The following is a 23,566-nucleotide window of genomic DNA, read 5'->3' on the forward strand; positions in this document are numbered from 1 at the left end:
GAACTGTCGTTAGGAGGAGGACGCGGGGGCGCACACACACAAAAGCAATAAGGGGACACAACATATATAAACTATTAACACTCAACATGCAATCGTAAAGTCTCACTCGCCAAAGGTAGTCGTGAGCGCTGCTATAGTCACTTTATTCAACATGTAGAAATGCATGAGACGCTCGCTTTTGAAACTCTCAGAGCACCAAGCAGGAAGAATGATAGAAGACCTATCAGGTAGGCCTTGACTCTAAAGCTGCGATGCCATCATCTTCAGCGGACGTTCGCGAAGCCCACGCGCCCTCTAGTTGAATTTCCTAGTGGCGCTTCGAGTACGGTGTACGCACGTCTCAGGAACGGCAGGCCCAACTGCCATGCCGGGTCGTCTTCTCTGGATCTTCGAGAGATATCGAAGGCACTGTAGCACTTGGTTCCCCCTGGTGTATTAACCTGCAAAACCATAAGTTCGAAGGTAATACGATATGAAGCAATCGCAATAAAGAGGGGAACCCGTCCGCAAACAGGCCATTTTTTAATGGCTTGAAAATTTTTATCCCTCCTCAAAATTTCATGCCATAACTAGGTTTCAGGAAAACCAGTATGGAAATAGTGAAAATTGGGCATACCTGCTTGTCTGCTCGTATATATATATATATATATATATATATATATGATACGATATTAAGGCAGTGCATGTAAATATGGTCCCATATGCCGAGCTTCCTACGTAACCACATTTGTAAAACAAATCGTATTTTGATTTTTAATGCCGAGTTATGGAAATCACTGCACAGACTCCTATTTTTCTACATCTCGGCGCGTGGTTAAATTGGGTGGGATATGAATATACGATCATGTATACCTGATTTTCTGAATAACAATCTATATCTGTGACTGAAGAGAGTCTGTATACTGCCCCGCGTGTATATATATTGTTTATGGTTTATGGGGGTTTAACGTCATAAAGCGACTCAGGCTTTTGGGGGACAACGTAGTCAAGGGCTCTGGAAGTTTCAACCACATCGGGTTCTTTAATGTGTACTGATATCGCACAGTACACATGCGTCTATAATTTTCGCCTCCATTGAAATTCGAACACTGTGGCGCGTCTTTCGGATCACTGTACACTCTAAGAACTGATACTCTCTTTGATAGGTATACCGGCTACTGCACTCTCTTTAGCAGCAGTTTACTCCGCCTAAATTCCCTAAGGAGTGAAACGCCTCCTTCGGTAAAGAGTAAAACTGCGAGCGCACTCCCTCTAGGGCCTGAGGGAGTTGGAGGTTGTTTATTTTCTTAGCTTTTGTACTCCAGCGGAGCCATATATATAGTGACCTGTGACTCGCATCTCATGCAAACTAGTGATAAGCAAAAACAACCAAACAAGAAAAAGTGCGCTGTGCTCCGCCCACAGTGCCAGACCTTGTACATAACCGATACGTGCAGTGTACACTTCGGAGATTATTGCGTTGCATTCATACAGCATATTTGATTTGATTTCAATGGATTTTACGTCCCAAAGGAACTGCACTGACATCGCGACATCCCAAAGCGAAGTGCCCTAACATCGCGCAGTGCATGAGGCTTTGGAGTTTCGCATTCATCAAAATGCGACCGCCGCGGGGTTCTGAATAATCTATACCATTCAGCGAAGTCATGCACTTCCGTAGAATGCGTTTAAGAAGAGACTGTCATGGTAACTGTCGCAATTTATCCTAAACATTAGTTTATTGCTGTGTGAATATATTTTACGCCTTTCGGAACCGCCATTCACATTTTGCAATATCTATTTCAGCACAACAACCTCCAAGAAAAAGCGGTTCGCAGAAACGAGCGATGCTTCTGTTAAAGGAAAACACTTCTGTCAGATCCCGTAAACCTGCGCGGTCGACGGCGAAACATTAGTCTAAACACTTTATATGGCTTTCCTACTACGGTATGAATGATCGACGAGTGCTCTAGGGAAGCTACATATCATTTTAATACGAATAATAGTGCATCAGGACACCAGTTAACTCGTTCGCGAAGGGCGAGTCAACGTACTGTGCACCATGAAATTGCTGTCGAGTAAAGACTTACCGTGGCGTTGTGGCGTTCAGATGTTGCCTTTACTTTTTCATCATTTACTGAGCTGTGCCAACTCTAACCAGCCAGCGATCTACCAATTTAGAGAACAGAACTCGCGACATATACGCACGAAACTGCCGCTGAACTCAAAATGTTAGCATATATAACTACTGAAAAGCATTACCACTCGTCCCAAGTATAGGCGAGAGGTAGCGCACTCGGCACGCAATGCAGTTTCCCGGTTGGAATCCTCCCTCCGGCGCAGCTTTTTTTTTCCCAGCCATTCGTAATAAAGGAGTGTTTCTACTCCTGCAGAGGGAGTGCGCCTAGCAGGAGTGCGGCGACTCTGGAAAAAGGAGTGAAATATGGGAGAAGCGTATACTCTATCGAAAGGAGTTCCCCGCACTCCTTTTGTTCTTAGAGTGTAGCCGAGCGTGATAATCACTCAGCCACAGTGTATATATATATATATATATATATATATATATATATATATATATATATATATATATATATATATATATATATATATATATATATATTGCGCCGGAGCACCATAGTAATAGTTTTTGAGAATTTCTAAAAAGATTTTGCCCCGGGCGCCCTGCCGCACCAAATTTTGCTACTTCGTGCCAGAATACATGCCCATTCGAAAAGCATTCGCGCACAGCACCTCTCCACTGCACGTAACTAGGCGCTATAAGTGAGTAATCGCGTTTTCTGAATCCCAAAAACGAATGCGCTGTCAGCAAATACCGCCTAAGAATCTCTGATGGCAACCAGATGTCTACCTACAACAGTTATAACGGCTGTCTAGTTGACTTCTATCATCTCTTTTCTGATGTCGGTCAACATTGGTGTTATTTTGCCACAGAAACCATCTTTATAACTCAAAAGCCAATTTTTAAAATTTAGTGGCCGTCTTTTTTGAGTCTGATGCTATAGAGCAGCATACGTGGACATATAACTTTTAGCATGACTAAATCTCTTCATATCTCTGCTAACATAGCCACTCAAGGCCATTCTTGAAGCCATATATTATTATATATGGGCATATATAAATAATATGGGGCCCAACCCTGAGATTTCTTTAAGTTTAGGGATCCACCTGACCGCGTTAACTAATATAGAGGAGTACTAAAGTTCTGAACTAACATATGCACAAATAAGATCAGAAAGCCACGCATTTCGTTGTAAGCTGTAAAAGGATGCAGCGTATTGAAAATTATAGCGCACTTCGAAACTTGGCACGACTGCGTTGTATATGAGGCATATCTTTAGAGTTAATTAATTTATCCACGTATTTATTTTCTGCACACCGAAACTTTTACTGCGCGAGTATTAGAGAGGTCTCATCAAGAGTCTAACCTGTGTTATAGTCGGTTAAAACTCAAGAAAGAAGCGGGCTTTCCCCGACAAAAGATCCCATTGCAGCCAACGGCGTCGGCCAATTCTCATCAATCTGTTAAACAGCCAATGCAGGGAGGTTACTGTCCGCGACTATAGATGGAGGGGACTATTCCCTTTCATCTGCTGCTCCCTGCATTGTCACGCCAGCAGGCTCTTGAGAATCGGCTGACGCCATTGGCTGGAAGGATGTCCTTTGACCGGAAAAAGCCGCTTTGTTCTTCAGTTGTATCCTACTATTGTGAAGATGCGCAGCGGAGATTAGGAGCGCTGAGAAATAAGAGACAGCGGGCAGCACAAGAAAGAAGGGCGGGGGAATTTGAGAGGAAGATGGAGCAATAGTGCTCGCGCGCTGACGGAGAATGGTAGACGGAGAGATGACGACAAATGTGGAAAAGAGGACGAAGAACATCTCGCACCACCGAGAAGATCCAGTGTGAACAAGTGTGCCGTCCTTGTTTTCCCACAAGCAACCCCTCTTTACATCTATCTGTCGTATCACTCTATCCTCATCCCGCAAGTTGATTCAACAAAATACTTGGGTATAATATATGACCCGCATTTAGACTGGCGGCCACACATTAGAAGCATTGCGCTTAAAGGTGAGCGTGCCCTCGGCCGGTTGGTGAGGATCAGCAACAAAAAATTCGGTATGTGATGAGACACTCTACTACTTCTTTATAAGACCTATGTAAGGCCAATCCTTGAATTCGGCTCCGTTCTCTTTTCTGGGTGCCCAAAGTACAAGCGTGAACCCCTGTTTGTTATGGAGCGACGCGCTCTGCGCCTTTGCTTAGGTCTGCCTAAATCAGTAGCTAATGCTGTGTTGTACTTGGAGGCGCGGGTACCTGATCTCAATTCCCGGTTTGAGCTTATCACTGTGCGGACATTTTTAAGGTCTTTGGAGCCTGTTCCTGGATTGGCTAACCCTATATTTACAACGAACCCAACTCTCTTCTTTGGTACTCCCTGGCCTCGGTATAAGCTCCCTCAGGTGGTGTTCACTAACTCCCTGCTGTCAAATATTTCTGTATCAGTGAGATCTTTAGTACTGGTCAACCACAGGCGGGCTGACATGGCGGTATTCTTTGACAACACCCTCCCAAGGAATGCTAAGAACCTGCCCGCCAATATGTTAAATGGGCTCATAGAGGAGTACCTAGACAATTTTCCTAACCATATTGCCGTCTATACAGATGCCTCCCAGCAAAATGAAAAGGCCGCTATTGGTATTTACTCAAGGGCTCTTGATTGGAGCTACTCATTTCGGGCCCCTGACTATACCCCTATTTTTGTAGCTGAGTTTCTGGCCATTGAGTTGGCCTTAATAAGGATTCCCTGCAGTATCACTCGGGTTATTATACTCTCAGACAACCTTTCTGTTTTGGCAGCGCTCGAAACCTCGAGTGATACTCCTATGAGCCGTTCTCTTCAATTTTTTATTCCTCCACATGTTTCAGAAGTTCGCTTTCACTGGGTCCCTGGGCACTGTGGCATTGTTTCTAATGAGAGGGCTGATTTTTTAGCAAAGTCTGCCCTTGATGGTCCTATTGTCCCTTTCGTCCCAAATACTATTTACTTGACTCTAGCACGCTTTCAGCGATTCCAGCGTTTCCACACCTTGAGCCATGAGCCTCTCCTCGCTGCAGCGGATTTTCAACACCTGGCATTTCCTTGGAGTGTGCGGATGTGCAGTTCGAGGCAATGTGAGGTGTCCATGACCCTTTTGCGCTGCAGGATACCGCGGCTAAATCTTTATTTATGCCGATCGGGGCTTTCGATATCCAACCTTTGTGAGTCTTGTGGCGAAATTGAGTCTATAGAACATTTTTTCCTCTCCTGCCGGCGGCTTGCTGCTCTCCGTAGAATTTGCTTGGAGATCCCCCTCGCTCGGCTTGGGCTTCCTCTATCTATTCCGATTCTCTTATCCTTCGGGGCAAGCGCCAAGGGACATGCCTTGAAACCAGTGTTCGATTCTATTCACAATTATATAATTTCATCTGGTAGATTCCTCTGCTAGAATGGGAATTCACAACTTTTCTTTCTCCGTAGTTTTTGTATTGTACAAATTCTAGCTCTGTGTCCCAAATTTTAGATTTAATTATACTCCATTCCCTGTACATGAGTGCGTTTGTATCCGCTATGCACCCTGGCCAATCCCCCGCCGTGGGTATGTGCCATTCAGCCCGAGGACATCATCATCATCATCAGTGTGGACGTGCGCGGCCGGAGAACTTGAGTGGCAAAAGAAATGAAGAGAGAGGATGGAACAGGGCATGATGAAAAAATTTGAAGGCTCGCACCGACTTAGAGATTGTGTCGGCTTAGAAAGAAAAGCGCTGCAGCGGCGTGACTTTCAGCTTGATGAAGGCAGGGCGTGGCAGCTGTGGGGAAACAAAATCGGCGCCCGCGGGTTACGCGTTCGTGTCCACAACGGAATGTCACAGGGGTTAAAAACGAGCCATGCTGACGCGTTCACGACCAATCGAACTGCCGACTGCCATCTAGTTTTTCTTATAGCCCCATATGCGGGTTCGCGAAGTTAAGCGGCACATACCAAGTGATACCTATGCCTATCTGTAATGGCCGATGCTTAAGTCACAGTAGCCCACGACATGTCGTGTGAATCTAAAAGCCAAAATTTCTTGTATTTTCATCCATACAGGAGACGTGCCCGCATGGAGGAGCAGCTTTTAGAAACACTAGCAGGCTCATTTCAATGCGTCAATGGGATCTATGTGCTAAGCACGTTTACCTCGATCCTCATGAGTACTACTTATAAAGTGCGCAGCTGTATTTCCATTACGAGATGGAAGGAAGTTATTTTGCACCGTTCTGCGTTGCAATACAGGAGCCGAGTTACTTCACCGAGGAGCACGATAGGCCACTGCTAAAAGGCAAAAGGTGTACAGAGAATCAACTCCTCAAGATGCGGCCGCTCAATACTTGGTGCCCTGTATCCCCTGCTAGGGGTAAAAGTTGGGCTCTTTTCACCCACGTTTTCAGCATCTGTCCACTACGCGGCCATTTAGCGTTACTTGAACCAGATTAAAAAAAAAACACCATTTGAGCGATGGCTCGAACCGTACAGGCGAGCATTTAGCAATGTTTCGTCTTGGGATCATCACTTTCTCGTTACTCATTTGTTTTTACACCACAGGTCGTTTTCCAAAAAGTTCATAACTGCATATAAGCCCTGAGTGAAACGTTACCTTCATAACGTAGTCTTCGGCCTTGAGGACAAACTGCTTGGATGCAACGGTGAAGACAACATCAACTGGTGTGTAGCTACAGGGGAACTCGTACTGCAGAGAAAAAAATGTTTTTTTTTTCCTGAGATTATGCATATTTTAAAATTGGTCTAACGTATTCCAGAACACTATATTCGGTTTCGAGGTTTGCCAGGACACACTAGTTGCAGCATAGAATAATTGAGCGTGGATCAATAACTTAGCCCGGTAATTCCGTATTCGCGAGTACCATTCTCAGGCTATTTTCTCATTGCCACAGAGACCAGACGGCATACCGTTAAAAACACTAGAGAGGTAACTCGGGTTATAATCTCGCCCTCTTCTCCGGACATTCCTACACTGGTATTCCACATAAATTTTGATATGTACGTACTCTCCATAGCCAGCGCTTTCCAGACAAAATGTTTGCCCTACCCTCGACAAACGCATCTGTGAAATGTGAGCGGCCGCCCCACTATGCCAGCTCCAGACGGTAGCAAACAATTACTCTTTTCTCATTTTTTAAACGCTTTTCAGGTAAGAATAGACGACACTTGTTGGAAAATATATTCTTTACTTTGTCACAGCCTTGGATTCTCTTAGCGACGCCATGGACTTGGTCTTTTTAACAACGCGAATTTTATGCGCAAAAAAAGGGGCAAATGCTCATTGTTGCTAGCTGGCGATGAAAATATTTCCCGCAATTCAGTGGCGCTAACTTAATCTTGGTATTGGTGTGCATGGTACACTATAAAGCATCATATGCTTTATTTGGTTGCTTCATACTATGAGGAATGCACAGCTAAGTCAGTACTCGGTTTTCAGGGTCGAAAACTGACACAGTGGCTCAAAAAAACCATAATGACAGAAGAGTTTCATTTCGAATCTTACTATAAATTGAACAAATGTTCTGAGTGAATTTCGGCATTGACACCTAAGAGTGCAGTGAGTATAAACAAGAAATATTACGGCAAATATAAGCGACTTGTTTTTCTCGTGTTTACTGGTTAGCCACGTTTTCGTTGAGAAATGAATCACTCTGATTCCAACGGAAAAAGAAAACGAAAGCAACCGTCTGAAAAAGGCGTGAACACACGTACTAAAAGAAGCTGTAGCGATTAGGCAAGTATTTGATCGATTGAAGAACTCTAGTTTGGGCTAGTTGTTCATGATTCAGGACGAAAACGGCGCAAAAAACGTGGACAAAAGAGAGACAAACACGACAGGACCAGCGCCAACTCGGGACTGGCATGTAGACACGGCGATGAGGTTGACACACACAATGGCTGGTTCGGTGCGAGAGCTTCGAGGCGCTGGTCCTGTCGTGTTTGTCTCTCTTTTTTGTCAATGTTTTTTGCGCCGTTTTCCTCCTACATTTGAGCGCTTAGACATGTTTTTTCTATAGAAAGAATTTTTCCACACTAGTTTGTTCGTTTAGTTGAGGAGCTGAATATTTTGGGATTCAGAATCCTAGATATTCAGGCCAATAGCGAAACGTCTTACTGACGTAGAACCACGACGGGATCAATAGCGAAGTACAAAGCGGACATGATCCACAAAATGAAGCACCCACATTGACGCGGACGCGAAAAATCTAGAAAAATAAGGCATGCTGTACACTTCGTGCTACCTTATTTTCCGGTAATATACTTGCTGGAAGTGAGAAATATTTCCCTTATTGATAATGCAATGTCATATCACTGAGTTGCCCAGTGCAAAGCCAAGATATTACATTTCATAGCTTTGATACTTTTTGTTAGGATTTTGCCACTTTCTTTGCATTTCACTTTGGACTTCGCAGTTCCTTTTAGGGAGGAAGTACGGTCCATTAAACTCTCCAATTTCGGAACTGCAAAACTGACGGCAGGAGAATTCTCGAAATAAACAACTCTGTCCCCGCTGCTGGGAGTTGAAGCGGCTGCTGAGGATGTTAATCTGCAGTTTCTTCAAACTATTGCAAAACGTCTGGAGAAACCGAGTGACAGCGGTGTTCTAGAAACGGTTGTGTGGAATCTCAGCTCTGGGTAAAGGGAAGTTATCTATCAATTCCTAGCAGTAGGATAAAGCTTCGTTTCTCCATAGTTTGCGGTGGTTTGGGGGGCTATGCATGGCGGTCCTCGTAGAGAGAGAGAGAGAGAGAGAGAGAGAAAACTCTTATTATTTTTATTTTTTTTATTTACAGAAGTCTGCTGGCTTTATTGCAAAGCCTTAAGCAGGAGTGGGTGTAAAATACACTTTGATTAAAAGAAACCCTCCTTGTAGTACACGCTACTCAGCACACAATACCCAAGAAACCAACGAGGAAAAGAAACAACATTATACAATATTAGACGACACCTCGCGTCAAAATGAGCACTGGGGGAAAGAAATAAAAAAAAAAGAATTGTTACGAATTCCTAAGCGACGCCGTAAACGACTCCGCAGTAGAAGCCTCTACAATATTCGCTTTGAGGACATTCCTTTCCCGCACAGTACGGGGGAAGAAAGAATTCTTGTATGTTTCAGTGCGGCATGAGAACTCCTTCATTTTTAAAGAATGGTAGGATCGTGTCGAACGACCCGGGACGGGCTCAATGTACTTGCTGCTGTTAATTCCTAATTTGTTGTGAACAATCATGAACATGTATTTAAGCCTCTCGCGGTATCTCCTGAGCTGTAAAGACTCCAAATTTACTTTCTCAAGTAGCATGGTAGGGGACGTCTGCCAGCTGTATGAATTATTCATAAATCGCACTGACTTTCTTTGAATATTTTCGAGTGGTTTAATGTTTTGTTTAGTATAAGGGTCCCACACAACAGAGGCGTATTCTAAAACAGGTCGGATACAAATTTGTAAGCTAGTAACCTAATTTGCTGCGTGGAGTACCGGAAAGATCTTCTTAAAAAGCCAAGTTTTTTCATAGCTTTATTTTTAATATTAGAAATGTGTTTGTTCCACCGTAGATCAGAGCTAATCGTTCATCTCAAGTACTTGTAGCTGTCCACGGTAGACAGAGGATGGCTATTAATAGTATAGGCAAAACTTAATGGCTGCTTCTTCCGTGTGATAGACATTGAAACTGTTTTTTTAGTATTAATACTCATCTGCCACGTTGAGCACCAGTCATGAATTTTAGCCAAGGCGTCATTAAGAAAAAGCTGGTCAGCAGGAGTTCGTACTTCATTATATAATACAGAATCGTCGGCAAACAGCTTGATTTTGACAGGAATTTCTTTAACAATGTCATTTATAAAAATTAAAAAGAACAGTGGCCCAAGTACTGAGCCTTGTGGAATACCGGAGCTTACCAAAACTGGGCTCGAACATGCATTGCCGATTGATATGGACTGAAATCGAGACGATAGATATGCCTGTTCCCACGCCAACAGTAGATCGTTTTTCAAGATATTCTTTAGCTTTATCATGAACTTTCTGTGTGAGACACGGTCAAATGCTTTTTCGAAATCTAAAAAAATGACATCAATTTGACACCGATTATCAATGGCTGCGGCAAAATCCTGAATCGTCTCCAGAAGTTGGGTCTTTGCGAAAACCGTGTTGCCGGTCGTCAGTTACGTGATTGGTTTCCAGGAAGGCTGATATATGCCCAAAAAGTATAAGTTCAAGTATTTTTGAAGACGTACACAATAAAGATATTGGCCTATATGAGTTAAGTAGAGATAAGTTTTCAGTTTTGAGAATGGGAATAATTTTTCGTGCTTCCAGTCCTCTGGGAGCTCGGCGCTAAACAGAGACCTCTTAAATATGAGCGTTAAGTACCTGGAACACCATTCGGCATATCTCACAAGAAACGTATTTGGTATGTCATCAATTCTCGGCGTCTTTTTTGCGTCACAACTGAGAAGCAGAGAGAAAACACCTCCTTCAGTTACAGGCCGCCGCGGTGGATCAGTGGTTATGGTGCTCGGCTGCTGACCGGAAAGACGCGGGTTCGATCCCAGCCACGGCGGTTGAATTACTTTGGAGGAGAAATTCGAGAGGCCCGTGTACTGTGCGATGTCAGTGCACGTTAAAGATCCCCAGGTGGTCGAAATTTCCGGAGCCCTCCACTACTGCGTCTCTCATAGCCTTAGTCGCTTCGGGACGTTAAACCTCATCAAACCAATCTTCAGTTATAGAAACATCAGTAATAGGCGGACAAGCTGAGCTAAAGTGAGGCTTTCTACCATCATCGTGCGTAGACACAGTCGAAAAGAAACGGTTGAAAGACGAAGCAATCTGTGTCACATCAGTAATCAGTTCGCCGTCAACGACGACGCTGTACACAGGTTTCTTTTTCTTTGATAACTGCCGCCAGAACTTTGCAAGGGACGAAATAAGAAAGTTTTTCATGGATACGCTAAAGCGACCCTCTTTTGCGTTCTTGATACTTTGTTTTAAGTTCAAGCACATATCAGACAGTTTAGCTGCATGAACTTCCGACTGGCTTCGCCGAAGTTTTTTGCGAACTCTCTTAATCTTTCGTCCCATGCGTACGATTTCCCTCGTCATCCAAGGGCTGCTGGCGCGAAGGGTAATTGCTCGGGTAGGCACAAGACGCGAAATGCAATTCAGAGCAAGGTTCTTCAAGAAAACCCAGAGATTTCCTACTGAGCAGTCACAGGATTCGTAAAGAACCACAAAATCTGTGAATGAAATATCAAGTAAGACTGCAACATCATCAGCACGCGAGAAGTTCGGCACAACACGTACCTCTTTCTTTCTATTTTTCGGAAGAAGTAATGGAACGTTTAAAGATACCATAACATGGTCTGATATGCCTTCGAGATATTGGAGCAGAGGACCGCGACAAAAGACACCGTTACTTACGAAGAAAAGATCAAGGATGAATTTCTTATCCTTTTGTATACGCGTTTCTTGCTTTACTAATTGTGTTAAATCGTGTTCAAGTACGATGTCTACCAGAAGTTCGGCTGATGTTCAGAGCGGCTCCGGAAACTGTTTGTCCCAATTGACGAGCGCCATGTTAAAGTCTCCAGCCAACAGCACATTGCTTGATTGTGCTTTCGCAGTACATAAGAATTCATTAAGTTTCTCAAAGAAAACACCGTCGCTTCGTAGTGGGCGGTAAAAAGCGCCAATAACAAGACTAAGTTCATTTAGAATTTGTTTACAAATGACGCATTCAATTACTTGTACGTCAGGTAGCCTGATTACTTGGAAAGATTCTCTAAAAAGAATTGCAACACCACCACCGCTATAAGTCATGTCTTTGCGCATAATTTTGTATCCTGGTGGTGTAATTTCTTCGTTGGAGATATCAGAGTGCAGCCAGGCTTCGGTGATTATAATGATATGTGGTTTATGTTCTACTATACTTTCCAAATACTCAGACTTGTTCACAGTGCTCCGGGCGTTAAACTGAATTCATTTTAGTGATTTAGTTTGACTGTTTTCGATTCATTGGTCACTTTGTTTTCGGTTCCGGCTGCTACGCTCTAGGACTCTATCTTTGCTAGTGTCATCCCAAACAAGCAGATCGTCACCAATTTTTATCTTGTTGTAGATTAGCTTAACCTTCTGACCGGATTTTCTAATCTCTGCGGGGCTTTCCCGTGGTATACGAAAAGTCTTCTGAAATAGAGTAGTCGGTGTGTTTTAGTTTCGAGCAGTTTTTCAGTATATCAACTTTCTCACGATGATCCATCAGCTTGATAATAACAGGTCGATGCTTGTTAGGTTGCTTGCGACCGATTCTATGAATTCTCTCGCCTGAAACAACTTTCGTGTCCATTTTGTCACAGAACACGCCTTTCAACAAACTGTGACAGTTCGTCGTAAGTTTCATTCAGTTTTTCAGGAATTTCAAACACGATTACATTATTTCGTCTGCCCCGGTCTTCTAGGTCGACAAGCTTCCTTTCTAAGCCTGCAAGAAATGAATTCGGGGCATGCCCCTGGGTTCCCGCACGACCCCACTACACTCAAGTGTATATGTGTTCCTTAGGTCGATAACACTGGCAACCCGGCCGGTGGCGATTGTCTGCATGCATGGCTGTGTCCATCGAGTGCAGCAGGTTCTCGCAGTCCTGCTAGGTCTTGAAGTTCTCTGAGCTTCACGGGGGAGGGATCGCCGGGCAGCGTGCTTAAGTATACTTTGACGAAGTAAACTCTCTTACCCTGTGCCGCGGATCTAAACGGGCCGCCAAACATTTACAGAGTGGCCCGGTTTCGTTCCTCGCACTCGAGTGAGTGCGCGGTCAGGACATCGTTGCACTGCGGCGTGAAGCGGCCATGCGGACTTCTCGCTTTGGAATGAGCGCCGCCTAATTAATACATTGTATTGTTTATCCGAAGTACTGTTAAGCAGCCCAATATGCTCCACGGTGCTTATATGTTTAGAACATGTTCATTAAAGCGTCTGCCCTATGCCACGGTTCTTGCAAGCTCGTGTTTTAGGCGTAGGAGGACATCCCGCATTGTCTTTCTACCGCAACACACAATACGAGCATATTATCGCCTTGCGTAGGCACAGTAGGCGCAGGGAGCCCGACATGCGTGGCCTCTACGAATGTAGTGCGAGAACACACGCAATTCGATGAATGTTCAAGAAACTTAATGAAAGCTTCCGCCGGACTTACTTTTCCGTTGGATCTTAATATGCCGCCGAGCCACTCGTTCAGAGGGCGAATTTCAGCCCAGGGACCTCGAATGAATGGATCGGATGGTGCAAGAACGGCTGTCGATACATGACGTTCCCTCGGGAAAATTCGGGAGATTCCAGCGTAGTCATACCTGCGGTAATAGCATTTCGTGGAATTCTTTTCCTCTTTAAAAGGAATTCGAGGATACCAGGATGAAACCGTATTCGTTTATATGCGCCCACTTAAGCGTAGTAGGAGGCCATGCGGTTTTTGACATAAAGGTAAAATAGGCACATGGGCTGAATGAAGGAACACCCAGCGCCCCGGAAAGGCAGCAGCAAAAATCTGGTCATGTGCCAACAACTTTTGACAAGAAATCATATGAAGCACGTAGTTTAGCGAAGTGTTTTTAAAACAAATTGAATTTTTTGCAGGCTAACTAGAACAACATTGAACAAAAATAGTCGCGAGTTATATACAACTATTGAAATTGTTATATGCCTTGAAACGTGAAAAGAATGAGCATTAATTCATTTTATTACGCTGGGTCTGCGCATAAACTATTATTCGCGGTACATAGGGATGTTCTGATATCAGATCCCACTTTCGGTGTGTGGTTGCTTTTTTCCTAATAAACTATCTTTCATCCCTAAATTGATTAAAAAACTGAGTTTCAAATGATAAACCACCAGAAACATAAAACCATAGCTACATTCCTCTACGCGTTCCTTAGTTTCGGTGAATTCTGGCGTCCATAATCTATGCGCATATTGTTTTAAATTTGAGCCATGTAGTTAAAACTAGTCGCAAGATGTAGACACTTCTTATGAAAACTAAATGCTTACGGTTGGTGCTTCTCATTTAGTCACATCAGCTACTCTTAGGCGTTACCAATGTTAAACATGGCTCACCTTGTAATTCGCAACTGGAATCTGTCCGATTCTGCGTCCAAAAAGCTTAACGAGCCTTCGTAGTGGTGCTCGTTGGCGCCTCCGAACAGCGCCTCTCCTGTGAGGTTTTCATCAGAACTGAAGTAGAGTCCAAGTAAAGGTTCGGCAATAACTCCCGTTCGAGCCATCTCCCTCAGGAAAGAGTGCGGTCCCAGGCGCAGCCCCAGGACACCGTCGAAAGGGTACTCCTGGTAGCTAGGCACCCCATTCAGGCTTTAAGCATTGATGAAAGAGTGCTGTCCGATGTCCACTCCACCCAGTTCGTGTACGTCCCGCGACAGCGGCCCGGTGACGTTGCCACTGTGAAACGTTACAGTAGACGTCAGAATGTGCGGCATGAGATGCACATTGCACAACACAACACAGATCTCTTACAGAGTCAGTTAGTATAAAGCGAGCGCAGTGATCAGTATACAGCCAATGTAACAAGAAGGAACATTTCTACAACAATGAAAAATTGAGAAGGTAATTGAACACGATTGTGGACCCCTAGTCGTTATGTGAGTCTCGTTTTTTGATTCCGAAACCTTGTGCCCTTCATGCCTAAGGAGCAATGAAGAATGTTCAGCAAGATATGCGTTGCAAAAGGGCTTCTTTTAGCAACTGATCTGTATTATTAGCCTACCTGCTTACAGCAGCTACCTTTTCCTACCATATACTCTTCGGAGCTGCATGGATAACACCGTGTAAACATTTCAGAAAGAGCAAATGCGCAATACTCGGCCAAATGCCGCAGGTAAACCTGACTCTGAGCACCCGGCGTGCTTTCAAATCCAAATGATAAATAAAAGGCGACAAGAGAGGAGCTTTAACCTTTTGGCATATCCGCTTCGGCACTGGGCCGGTTTAGCTGTTGTTTGACGCTCTACAAAGCGAACACTCAGGTGATGTCGCAGTAAATGACATAGACTCTCGTTCATATGAAGAGAAGGTGAGGCAGGAAGGCATCATTGTTAACATGGATATAACTGCTCTTCCACGTTCAATGTCCATTAACTGCTGAGAATCATGGTGGTCAATGTCTTGCATAAAGTGGTTTACCTGAGAAATACGGCAGTGTCGTCTTTTCTTCCGCTGCTATAGGATGTGGAATTAATCCTGTTGAACTTCTTGCGGCCAGCTGTAAAAGAAAACGGCTTACAAAAAAAAATTAAGCTACAAAAGGCGATGAGGCGCCCGTACGATTTTCAACTTTTCCTTTCAGTCAAACTTTTGGGTAGGCGTCACTCCAAATGAGCATCATAACAACACGAGAACCGTGGTTAACATCCAACCTACCAATGCACTGCATGAAAGAGGAACATATCGGAATGCCGGGCGGCTCTTACATTTTGAAAATTAGATGGAAACAAAAATAAGTGAAGAAACTCGAAGGGAGAAAAGTCGTGCTTCAGTCAAGCCGAAACATATCGTAAGTTTCTGACGCATGTCTCGAACATTTCCTGGTGGCATTAGCGTCCATAGGTAAGGCACCTTTAGCACTTTTTGTATGACAAAAATGGCTAGGCTCTGGTGCGGGACGGCACCTGATGGAAATATTGTGTATTGCCTATACACACAACCAGCGCCTGCTCTCGGTGAAGGGTTGATACGAAACTGTCTATGTCAAGCTACATGGCTCACTCTTTTGTATTGAAAAATATACATGTCACACCAACACACAAAAGCATTTAAAGGTATTTTCACCTAAATAATCATCGTACCCTGTTGAGTGGTACTCATGGCGTCCTGAAGACCTTTGTTGAACACGCGAAATATTTCCCTTCTTTGCACGTTGTAGCAATGTTCATGGTCAAATGTTTTAGGGGAATGTTTCCCCTAAAACATTTGACCAACAAACACTCTTCCCACTTCGAGTTACTGATCAATTCGCTCTCGCCCTACCATAAGCTTGCCGTCCCGGTTAGCTCAATTGGTAGAGCGACTGCTCCGGTGTGGCGGTGGTTCCGGGTTCGAACCCCGGACCAGGACGAATTTTTCTTTAACTACGAAGTTTCTGAGAAAGCTGTATAGCTTTCCTTTGTAGCCGTATGGCTGCGCTTGGGTGGATGCCAATGAGTAATTACTCCCTTATTAGCAATGTTCATAAACCGCTCCCTGCGTCTCGATCTGAACGGCCTTTCATTGGACTTCCTTCCAACTGAACACGTTCTCTCACAATTATAGACTAACCGCTAACCAGTTCCATGCATTGAGAACCTCGTCGATGCTCATTTCTTTATTAAAATTTCACAAAACATTGCCATTTCATTTGCGCTCCTGTGAATCTGACTTTTTGCTTGTTTGTTTCGTACTGAACATTTCCTTCGCAACTGCGCTTCTCTCAGCCTGGTTTCTAGCTAGCTTGTAAGCCTCCAGGCACCAGCACACTGGTTAAGAGGTAGCCTTTTGCATTGTCTACTCATTGTCTTAGTACACATCATATATCCGCCAACTATATATAGACAGATGTCTTTTGTATATAACAGGTGATAAGAAAGCACTATCTTGCCATTAAATTGATCACCATATGACATCCAAAAGTATGCTCATCCGAATGTACAGTACGGTCCATTGTTAAAGGGAACATGCGATCACGTGGTCTCCGCGCTTCACGAAGCACTGCTGCGTAGATGCGGCGAGAATATGTGGCATGAAGCGCATGCGTGGTAAGAACAGCCGGTGTGCTCACTGCGCATGCGTCTTGTGCCGACAATTCGCGCAAGTTCTCGGCGGCAGCGCGCCGCGAAGCGCGGAGGCCACGCGATCGCATGTTCCCTTTAACAGTGGACCGTACTGTACATCAACTGACATCAAAGCGTTAACATTACAAAGATCTCAGCAAGCGCGTTTCTTAACTTTCGTTGCACATGGCTACCTCGGATATAGCGAACTTTTTACCCATGCTGATCTTCATGAACAACGTTTAAGGAGCAATCAGTAATAACTGCGTTAGCATTAAAATGGTCCGTGCGATAGGAACGTGACCGCCGTCACGCGTGAAGCGTTGCGAGCAACGTGACGCGAACCTTGAAGTGCTATTTTACAAGCCGCACGTAGTAGTTTACAGTTGGGCTAATGATTCGCACCGAAACGTTGCTCGGGAAAAGCAACCTGTATATCAGAAGCCCCATCGATGGCTGTGTATTATAGCAATCCGCCAGGACAGTGGCGTATCTCTAAATAGCTGCACCAACGCGCCAGGAATGGTAGTATGACTCCCAGCTATCAATGAATGCGAATTAGAGAATTTTTGAATATAGGTCCATTAGGTACGACAAAACGAGCACAGCACACAAAAGTAACACACGCCGCAGAATCAGCAGCTAAAAAAAATTTAACGCTTTCAAAATACCCGCCGAACATTGCCCTATCTCGACACAAAAAATTTTCCCAAGAAGAACACAGTTGAGAAAGAGGCAATATGAACAAGCACTATAATGCAAAGACCGGCCCCCAATTAATACGTCCGTGGAGCATTGTTATGTTTTAGCATGTGTCATATAAACTACAGGAGTTAACGCCTCAAAGCGAATCAGGCTTCTAGGGACACCTGTAATGGAGAACACCGGTTAGGTTTAGAATACCTGGAGTTCTTTAACGTGCACTGACACCTCAGAGTACGCCAGCATCTCATATTTTGTCTCCATCTCAAAGCGACTACCGCGTCCCAACGCGAAGCCACCGCCCAGCCGAGCTCCATAACCACTAAGCCACAGCGGTGGCGTAAAATTATGTGTAACAATACGTAGCAGCCACGGTAAGCAGTTGAATAATAAATAACATAAAGTTAAAACAACTAAATACATGTAAGATGATGCTCACGCCACGATTTAAATTTCGAGAATTTTTCGTGGTAATTTTTTCATATTGCCACCATATTGCGTACTGTATATTGGCGAAATACTGAAACGCGTTTTCGAAAAAAATTCTTACATGCCATTTCGCCTGGTATGCCCCAGTAAATTTGTTTCTATTCCTACCGCCATATGAAAAAGAACAAGAGGAAATACAGGAGCATGGAATGCTGTTGACGCTCAACAAACCTTATTCGCGCACTTTCGCGCTTGCTTGCTTAACCATCTCAACAGTGCGTGAATAATTCCAGGGAACTAATAGAGGCGACGTTAATAAGCTCGTTTTTGCCATACTTAAGCACAAAATGTCCTCCCGTCTTGTGGTAGAGCGGCCTGCTTCCAGCAATATAGGAGAGGTCGACTAAGTTACGACGCGCAGCTTTGAAGGCTACGAAAACATCCGATAAGAATCCGCAGTGGCTCATTGGTTAAGCCGCTCGTCTACTGATCCGTAGTACCCGAGTTCGAACCCGACTGCGGCTGCCGCGTTTCGACGGAGGCATAACCCAAAAGGCGCCCTTGTTCTCTGCGACGTAATTGCACGTTAAAGATCCCCAGGTGATCGAGATTATTCCAGAGACCTCCACTACGGCACCTCTTTCTCTCTTTCTTCTTTCAGTCCATCCCTCCTTTATCTGAAGTCTGTCAAACTAAGTAAAGTAAAACCGACCTCTGAAGAATGCTCCACCCCACCCGCTCCTCCTAACCTTAGTCCATATGCTTACAGTGCGGTTCGGCTGTCCACCGAGATATGTGAGAGAGTTACTGCGCCATTTCCTTTCGTAAGAACGATTTCTCATTTCTGTTTCAAGTTGCTACTGCGCCTACACCCCAATCCCTGATTCTCTACAAATGTGTGAGAATTATTCCTCCCAGGTTATAAAGTAATATTAATTATTAATAATTATTAATTAATTAATTAATTCAGTTAATCTCTGAAAGCGCTGCAATGAGAAAATTGTTTTAATAAAGGGCTTATTTTTCGCTTTGCTTACATCGTCCAGGCATCACCTTATCTGCGCAGCTATAACTGAAATACTGCTCCAGGAGTCGTATTAGTAAGGATATTTGGTTTCTGGCACAGATAACTAAATGCGCGACAGATGCGACAATCCTCACGGTACTCTTTCTTATTGTCCCGTCTATCGCGCTAGTCGTTATCTGTGAAATACAGCTGCTTTCAAAACGAAGAGCCGACACTGCAGGAAGGAGTCGAAGGCTTCGTAACGGAGCCCTTGTATTGCGGTGAACGCATTCAAGGTAATCACATTGAAAGAGTACCAAAAATGAACTTCCGAAATCAACACTATTTAAGCCTCGTACTGGTAGTATTTCTATTTACTGGCGTTAATTTCCCAGGTTGAATTTATTTATGCTTCTGACATCGCCACTCCTCCAGTGGCATTCATTTCTGACGGAGGAAACGTTTGTTTCCCTAGTCTACGTAATGCTAGGACTACAATGAATCGCTTACGCACAGCACGACTCTGCCGGAGTGCAGCTGATTGCCGGTAGCCAAGTTGGCCCCGTCGTGTCGAGCAAGACGTTAAACTCTTGAAGAGGTGTACCGATCTTTAGCAGGATTGTATGCGTAACCTGAAAAAAAAAGCCGTTCTTCAGCAAATGACAATGGCGTATGCATGTCAGAGGCTTCTACGTCTATTGTCCATCCTCCGTTGCGGTATTACCACATCTCATGGTTTTTAAACAAGGTTAACCTATTGGTGATACTGCTGACACCTCATGTTGTACACTATAATTTTGCGTCAAAGAAGTGTATTTGTTGTAACAAATACCTTTCGGATTCACCCATAGTTCTCGTTGCCGATATTCGAGGTAACTTAGTGAAAGTTTCTATTATGGACGTAGCGGAACGATCTATGCACTTTCCTCCACCACAAGACCGAGGGCCGCCGCGGTGGCTCAGTGGTTATGGTGCTCGGCTGCTGACCCGAAAGACGCTGGTTCGATCCCGGCCGCGGCGTTCAAATTTCGATGGAGGCGAAATTCTAGAGGCCTGTGTACTGTGCGATGCCAGTGCACGTTAAAGAACCCCAAGTGGTCGAAACTTCCGGAGCCCTTCACTACGGCGTCTCTCATAGCCTAAGTCGCTTTGGGACGTTAAACCCCATAAACCAACCAACCCCCACAAGACCGTTCTGGAGTCGTATGGTACTATGAGCTCATTACCCTTAAATCACATGACTAATCGCACTGAAAATAAATACATAATTTTTAGGAAAGCAATTTTTCAATCAACTATCTTTACTTGTTCCGGCATTGACCAGAAAAAAACAACATAGGCAGCTTTAAGCAATGTCGGGTGGTGAAATTACTGAATGGTTATGCCAGTGTTAAAGTATTTATTTCTCGTCATCATCACTACCCTGTCGAACAAAAATTTTTACGATGGCGCTCAGCCCTTCAAAATGCCATTTGCAAAAGGCATATGTTTTTGTTTAGCAATGCTTACTTGTATTCATTTACTTCGTTTTCTCTTGCGAATACAAACACTTCTTTAAGGTTCCTATCAGCTCAATCTTTTCCCTATACTAGGACCGCGTTATACGCGCCTATAGCGAGCTGAAATGACACTGATGGAACTAGGAGAAATAAGGTAGCAATAGCAAAGCAGAAATTGTGCGAAATACTCTGATATTATTTATCGCTCTATGACATTCAGATATAACTTCGAAGAAATATGGACATTTCGGCTTTTTCTCAGAAACAAATATGTCAGTTACGTCAGTTGCGCCGGCCGGCCAAAATTTGCTCATATACGTGAATGCGCAAGGTAAAGTTAAGAATGGGAATTTTTGACCGAGGAGTTCGTACTTTATAGATTAATACTAGCGGCAAAAGACTTACGTTTTTGTGGTTTGATATCGGTACGGAGATTCTTCCTGAAACTTCACCTTCATGTGCCCTGGTTTGCGATGGTCCATTCCTTATGAAAGAAATCAAGAACGCCTAAATAAAACAATCCCCTGGCATGCATGGAATTTTGTAGTTTTCATAGGTTTCTTCATTGTGATCACTTCTACGACACCAAAAATGTAGCTTCATCAATACACCATGCTGAAAAAAAAAGAATAAGGTTTAGAGTGGAAAATTTTAGACTTTAGATAGAATGGCATTCCAGGAGGTTATGTGTGACAAATAGGGTACGGCAGTACCCATGAAATTAAAGACACGGACCATGGGCAGCTGAAGAGGCTACGGCAAGTTTTGCAGTTCTACTATCTACACTGCAAAAGATTTACTTGCGAGAAAATGAAAGTTTGGATTGTTTATTTTGCAGCTTGCTGCCTGGATGCTTTGCTAGCTGCAACTAAGCAGACATGTTTTAATAAACTAGAACGGTTAACACGTTAGAAACGTAATGCTGAATATTGACCACAAGCACCGAGAAATGCTTCAAGAAGCGATTTATCTAATGCTGGTGCAGCAAGCGATGATCTCTAATGATATATTGAAGTAACACGGTGTCAGAACAAAAAGTGCAACCAATTTCTCTTTTGTTGCAAAAAGAAGTATTATTTTCATACAGTATCGCCGTTTTCTTCTTTTCCTGGGTAGTCTGGAAAATTAGGCTCATACTATGGCGAAGAAACGCGACTACATATTTAGCCATACTCTATGAGCCTTTGTTAAGAACAAAATTATACGTAGCAGTTACTGAGTTCGGCAACAGACATGACCTAGTTTTCCTCTGACGACTAATCATTGGAACATGCATGCAACCTTCACTTAAACTCTTCATTGCATTCATACTTCTGCTATCCTTAGTACTTATGAAGTGGCATAAATTCATCCTACAAAGTTTGGATTGAAACCCAAAAGGAACCGTACCTCAGACCCAAGCAGCACCCTAGGGCACCCAGCAAGAGGCCAAAAGCAAGGAACCTCATCTTTTCGCCACCAAGCACTCGTCTTGAAGTCTACGGGGTGGAATACTAGACACTGTGCAGAACGAGGCATTTCAAAGGAGATTATCTCATTCCAACGCTGGTTTTGAATATTCTGTTTCGGTCTCGGGCATCTGCTGAAAACAGCAAGAGAGTTAGCTGAGTAGGTCGGCACTTGGCCTCCACTGTTGCCTTCGAGATAACATAGGAGACACACGAAGGCACACTTTTAAAAACAAGGTTTATCTCGAGATAGAGAAGGAGTTGAAACCTGCATCTTCTTTGTAAATAACCCTCAGTCACTTTTCGCGTTCAAAGCATAACAATATAATGTCTGTTTCAGCAAATATCGGTGCTAATTTTTAAAAACTGACTTTTTCATGCAAAAACAGAATTTGTGCCCGCGTAGTAGCAGCTGTGGGAAACGTGAAGCCACACGTAAAGCTGGTTAACTAGAAAGACGGTTAACGAAATGTACTCTGTTAAAATGCTTACCCTTGAAGTTTGGTGTCAGGGTACAGTTGGATACTTTTACCTGGACGTTAGTAATAGCTGCAAGCACACCACAATCTCCGTACACTGAATGCGCATTTGACTTTTAGCGGATTTAAAAAAAAACATCACTTAGACACCCTATGAACTATAGGAAGCCAGGCATTCCTTGCTGCACATTCTTGTAGCCCTCTTTTTAAATAACCGTGTAGCAATAAGGTCGCACTGAACAGCCGGCCAAGTTGAGTTATTTTCCTCAAAGGATGTGCGCTCGCCGCCGCAAAATACTTCTGAAGAACATCATGTGACACCCATACTATCTATTACTTTCCTACTTCGATTTACCTACACGCGGTGTCGTGCGTGTAGTAAATGCACCTCAGAAAGCGTTGTCAGCAAGTTTGTTCAGGCGCAAAGGCCCTTGCGAGAGCGTGTAGTAAGCTCATAAAATAAGAACCATCGGACCTATGGCGGCGAAATTTTGCATTTATATTCATGGGACCAACTATGCACAGTTGCGAAATGCATTGAGAACAACGCTTACGGTCACAAGTTCTCCGGTTTAAACAAGAAAAATGAGCGTTATACATCTGTATATTGAGGTTGCACTCGGTGCTGCAGGAGAAAAATTCTGTCACTCTGTGCGTAATTTGAAAGCCGCTCAACAGTAGGGCACAAACTACCGCGTTTACCGGTAGAAGCCACTAGGAGGCACAGCTCTAACGCAACCGTCTGTGTCTATCCTCAGCAGGGGGAGAGGTAGAGCTTCTTGGGGGCACATACGTAGAAGGTCACATGACACATCCACCTTCGAGTGATGTTTACAGATGAGCGTTGCTGTGCGCACTCCACCTGCTTCCGATCTCTAAAAAGAGCAACACGACAGAAAGAAGTCCGGCCGCAGCACTGAACGTGAATGCGCTTTTCAACCTCAAAAGTAGTGCAGCTAATAGTAACGGCCACCCACAAGTCTGCAATTACAACAGGGCACGTAGCTTTAAGCATTAAGTTAGGTATTAAAACTGCTGCAGTAAGTGAGCAATTTCATTTCATTTCATTTTATTACCTTAAAGGCCCCTTAAAAGGGGTGTTACATAAGCG

At 43.9% G+C, this 23,566-nt stretch overlaps 1 pseudogene; it reads right to left on the reverse strand.

Moving 5' to 3' along the window:
* Positions 1-223: 223 nt before the first annotated feature.
* On the reverse strand, positions 224-21,976 carry LOC149333143 (lysosomal aspartic protease-like; annotated as a pseudogene).
* Between the last annotated feature and the right edge of the window lie 1,590 nt (positions 21,977-23,566).

This window comes from Amblyomma mixtum, chromosome 8 (assembly GCF_055824585.1).
Source record: "Amblyomma mixtum isolate Tamu chromosome 8, ASM5582458v1, whole genome shotgun sequence".
Lineage (NCBI taxonomy): Eukaryota > Metazoa > Arthropoda > Arachnida > Ixodida > Ixodidae > Amblyomma > Amblyomma mixtum.